Source organism: Etheostoma spectabile, chromosome 6, assembly GCF_008692095.1.
Source record: "Etheostoma spectabile isolate EspeVRDwgs_2016 chromosome 6, UIUC_Espe_1.0, whole genome shotgun sequence".
In the NCBI taxonomy this organism is placed as follows: domain Eukaryota; kingdom Metazoa; phylum Chordata; class Actinopteri; order Perciformes; family Percidae; genus Etheostoma; species Etheostoma spectabile.
In genome coordinates, this window is record NC_045738.1 from 17,458,193 (window position 1) to 17,463,741 (window position 5,549).

The 5,549-nt window shown below is 38.7% G+C and overlaps 1 long non-coding RNA gene across 1 annotated transcript in view; it reads left to right on the forward strand.

Annotated features, from left to right (window-relative positions):
• The first annotated feature begins 1,098 nt into the window (after positions 1 to 1,098).
• LOC116691758 (uncharacterized) overlaps positions 1,099 to 5,549 on the forward strand; it is a 22,205-nt gene continuing 17,754 nt past the window's right edge. Inside the window, exon 1 of the long non-coding RNA XR_004332545.1 lies at positions 1,099 to 1,327. This is a non-coding gene — a long non-coding RNA (uncharacterized LOC116691758). The remainder of the gene's footprint in view (positions 1,328 to 5,549) is intronic.

The following is a 5,549-nucleotide window of genomic DNA, read 5'->3' on the forward strand; positions in this document are numbered from 1 at the left end:
GCAGAACTCACTGGCTGTTTTTCCTCTTCCCTCATATTGATGTTGTCCAGTTGCTGAAACTAACCAGCAGTCTGTAAGTGTTACTTGGTGCAGTGGTCCAACATACTGCTGGAGACCCAACCGTACCTCCTCTGCAGCTGCGTCCGCACCCCGTCATGCTGCCTGTACACACACACACACACACACACACTGATTAGATGTGGAGGGTGAAATGTTGTGGTGTGATACATATAAGCTGATGCTACTGTATGGTTTTCTCTGCCTTGCTGACAGTTATAAACGCTGTGATGATGTTTCTGCACCAATCTCAACGAGACAAATAATTGCAACTGTTCAAATGATACTATATAATATCCTGAGGTAACTTTTTGAATACTAACAGGTTACCAGTTCAAGAAGTTATTTTTTTGGCTTCTTCCTAGCCGAAAAACCCAAAACAATTGTAATTTTTACACACTGGTTTTTGCATGTATTAAACAAACCAGATATATCATGCAAGTTATTAAGCTTTAAAGAAGCTGGTATGCAGATTGTATTACCTTTGGACAGAGCCAGGCTAACTGTTCCTGCTGTTTCCAGTCTTTGTGATAAGCTTAGTTAGCCGGCTGCCGTCAGTTTGCGATAAGCAAAGATGTGAGTCACTTTGCGCCAAGTAGCATACAAGATGCTAATGAGAAACTTCCGTAATGTCAATAAAGTAAAAATGGGTCAACTTAACAAAGTTTGTTCACTGCTGGCTACAAGTTAGCAATCAAACACAACAAAGGCTGTCAGGTGAATGGTGTTTTGAGCTAACGTTAGTAATCAAACAATCATAGATTGCTAAAACATTTTTGAAATGACTGCTAGCTTAGCTACAAGTTAGCAATCAAACACAACAATGGTTGTCAGTGTAATGGTGTTTTGAGCTAACGTTAGCAATTAAAAAATCATAGATAGCTGAAACGTTTTTGAAATGATTTCCATCTTCTGTTATTGTTTGTAATGAGAAAATGTTATTATTTCATGGATTTCACAAATTTCAGTGTGACAAGTTATGCCGTAAACCGTTTAAATCTGAGCATGCGTGACTCAAATCTGCACTCGACTTACATTGGGGAGTGACAACCACGTAAACACCTCGTAATGCATAGCATAAGCTACATTTAAAAACATCACAACATGCCAACACTACATGTTACAAAAATAACAATGTCGCCAAGGCATAGGACACGGACACCGATATGCGGTTTTGGAACAGTGACAATAAGTACTTCATTTAAAAAGCTTTATAAAACAGACCTACCCTGAACTGCATAATGAATAACATGAAATGTAAATGCTGCCAGTTGTGCGTCCTGGTCGTCAAGTGTTTTAATGCGTAAATGATTCAAATAGTGTAGGGAAACTATCCCATGTTCTACTACGTATTTATGCGTGTGCGCATATCGGATCATGCAGGCAGTATAGATCGTGTACCGACAGTGGTATCAATCTTTGAATAAGCATATTTCCTTAAATGTTGAACTTTTCCTTTAAGTTGATGAGGGACTATATTACTGCATAATATACTACATTCTTACTGTAGATCACCAACATTGCAAACTCAATCTTTTTTTCCCGCTTCGCATAGCCCATCGTTCACCGTCAGAGGCAGAGCTCCAAATGACTCACAACTCCAATCCATGCATTTATCAGTGCTGATGGATGTAAATTTACAAAAGCTGATCTTTTTTTAGGAACAAACGCATGTCCTTTTGTCTTTCTAAGAGATTAATTATAGAAACATAGTGTAGTATTAATAAAGGAACTTACTGCGCTGTAAGTGTATTGGGAAATCTGGGGCACAGTATAATACATTTGCCGTGTCACAGAAAGATGAGGAAAAAAGAACACAGAGATTGAAAATGAAGTGAGAGAGAAATAACTTAACACAGCACAGAACACAAAACAACTAAAACAACAACTTAAAAAAATGTGCAACAGCACATCACACTTTGAGACCCAGTTCAGTTTGGGTATAAGAAGGTTTTTTTTTTTCACTTCGACCTAAGTTCTAACAGACACAACCCTGCTGGCTCTACACGCTTTGTTCCTTTGAATTTACTGGTTAAGACAATCAGATTCAGCACAGGTCTAACACCCTCATTGGTAATAGTTGTAGTCATCAATAGACTCACAATGTGTAACATCGCTCAATTTCAACCAGGCTTCACCCTGTAACAGGCCAATGTTTTCCCATCAACAGGGACCTAAATGATATCGTATGAAACCGTATGCAAAACACAACTTTCCTTCTTCAGATTTTAGCTTAGCACAGCTCCATTGTAACCATAAACAACACTGGCTTGGACATTGTGACCATAATACAGTCTTTGGCAGGTACTGATCACGACCAATGACTTTCTTTGTTTTCTCATGTGTAAATTCCCCCAAAAAATCCACACAAATAGCACATTAAGTAATGATCTACACCAAAAACATTTACGTGTCTAATAATGATGTTGAAGTCAATCTACCCTAATTGTGTAGCTTAGATGTGCTTCTATTACAAAAATGAAAGTGTTTAGTTTTTGGCTGTCATGGCAGACAACACAGTAGAACACAAAAGGGAACAATAAAGGGTGAGGATTGTTGCAATTGCAATTTTTACTTTTCCCCAGTATACAGTTATCAAGTTGTAGATAACAAACTATGTTGTCTTTATGCTTCTGACTGTAGACAAGTAGAGCTGAGATGAAATATAACAGTACGTTCTGCTGCTCAATAAAGAAAACAGTCACAAGACAAGTCAAAAGACTGTGTTTCTATGTTGCTTCAGTTAGTTGATATCAAGGCTCCGACATGTTGTTTGGTACACTGACTTTGGGTGAACAAGGTAATGAGAGAACCAGTGGTCTCTGTTGAGAGCAAATCAAAACAAGCACTTGAAGAGCATCTAAAGACAATCTCCTGTGGGGGATCGGCTGCTACATGGCCTCACACCTTTAATAGACACTTTTCTTTATTTTATAATATCTGCAATTTTCTCCATAATGCCTGCGGAACACTTTCACCATCATCAGCGCAATTACATTTAATAAAGTCCCATCTATAACCCACTATGCTTAATGTCTAAACCTGACACCAACCGAGATTCAGAGAGGATGCCGTTATGTTATTTAGGGATAATTTTTTTTTAAGATGCTGCCATGTTATTGTCTTTGTGGAGGGAGGGTTCAGAGAATCAAATGTAAATATGAGGCATCCTGGTAGATTTAGTGGAGTTATTGGCTTTGCAAATGTTTGAATAACTCCTCAAACACTTCCTGCTCTCTGCGGGCTTCGGCATCTCATCGCAGCTTCGGAGCGAAGTGATCGTTTGGCTAAATGAGGAGCCCCTGTCTCCACATGTTTGTGAGAGCTGTAATGGCACTGTACTCTCAGCAGGCTTGTGCAACACTGCACAAGAGAATGAGGAAGACTGCTGGGCCTCCAGCATGCCGTGGCCCCGACTCATTCCTGTCCTCCTATGGACCCATTACTCTGCTCAACGCTGATGCTCGAGCAGCAGTCTGCTGCACACAGACAGTAAAAAACGCAACAATGCGGTTTCCAGATGCTGCAAGATGGTTCCATTCCTGTTTGTTGGGAGAAGCGGTTATTCACATCTAATTATTCAGATGTTGTATCCTATTGCTGTGAAAGGCTGGTAAACAAATATCATTATTTTTTAATTCAAATACAGTATAGGGTGAAAACAAAGGATAGGAGTGTGCAGTAAATGAATTGGTTACAAATTGGTGTGGTCTAATTTGTTGAGGTGTGTATACACATACATACATTTTTTTATTTTTACCGTCAGTCTATCTTGCCACGCACACACTGTGCAGCGCGCCCAGTAAGATGGAGGTCGATAAAAGATGAGAAAAGTCTCTCGGCATGTTCTGCAGCGTTGTTCATTTCGCTGTCACATTACTCTAACTATGTCGGTATTTATCATTGCACATTGTTAAGGTATACGGAAATCCTGGAGCTTTCCTAGTGGGTAAACGCCGTATGCCTGTGTGAGACGTAGACCAGACCACCGGCTACACCAGTCCACAGTAAGTGAGAATGATTACCATGCCATTTAGTTTCAGCTAGTAAAAAAGTAAAGTCTGTAAGCTTGTTCAGTTTACTCACGTGTCCTCACTGATATTTATTTGGTTCCCCTTATTAAAAAAAACAATTTTGTTGATATTTTATGTCTCATTTGACAGGTGCCCCACTGAGATCTGCTGCAGAATGCCAAGAACCGCCAAGAATAAATATTTAAGAAGTCTTGCTGATGAATGTAATGGTTCTGACTTTACTAATAAAGCATCTTGTTTGCACACATAAAGGCTTCTATAAATTATAATTTCTGATAATGTCTTGTATATGTTTTATATGCTTATTTTGCTTAAAGTGTGTGCATATTATGTTGTGTGTGTAATGCTGTCTTTTATTCTCAGCTAGCTGTAAAACAAATTGCCTTCAGCGGGGATAATAAAGTTTACTTAACTTAAGCTTATGAAGACTAAGAGTCTACAGCCACGCTAGCAGCTCTGTGCAGCTGTACTTGTAGCCAAATGCTAACATCAGCATGCTATCATACCTGTGATGACAATACACAGACAAAGTACAGCTGAGGGTGATGGGAATGCCATTATACTGGACAAATACAAAAATTTCGATAACGGCGCTAAAGGAAAACTTAAGCAAACATCGAAGTGATTAGAATTTATCTGTGAACATGAATGTCTGAACAAAATCAAATGACAATCCATCCAACAGTTGTTGAGACATTTCACACAATGGAAACCTTGAATGTCTGCACAAAAGTTTGTATAATCCATCCCATAGCTGTTGAGCTATTTCCGTGTTGGACCGGCCGACTGACCGACAGTGGCATCCCCAGAGAAGTACTGCTAGCATGGCTAATGACAGGGAGGATGTACACATATTTCCAAATATGCACACAACGTAGTTTCTATTCTGTTCTATCCCATAGGCAGCAGTATTGAGTGTATTCAAACTTAACCTCCTTCTTGTAACAAGATTTTTAAAAAACATGATTGTTGAGATAAAATACAAATGTAAAAGAAAAGAAAAACCTAATTTCTGATTTGTTAGGGGACCGGATGGATCGCTTTTAAAGTGCACAAAATTGGGGTAGCCTTTGTCAAAAAATGACTAACAAAAATCCACAATAATGCATGTGATCTGATATGGTTCACTCACTATTGATGAAAATAAGTAATCCTCTCCCTGAGCAACGGAGCTACAAAACCACATAACAAAAGCTTTAATCTGGACTTTCACCAATAGACAAAACCCACAGCTGCTTGCCTGGCAAATAATCCTAAAAGTATTTTTGTGGAGTTGAACTGTAACATGTTTTTATCCCAGTAAAATCAACCCAACTTACTCACAGTGGTTCCGGTTTCTGTCAATGGCATCTTCAGGGTTTATCTCTCTTAAAATCTAAAGTATAAGCTTATTTGTTTCTGGGTTTTCAACAGTATACTTATTGTATGTATGTATGTATGTATGTATGTATGTATGTA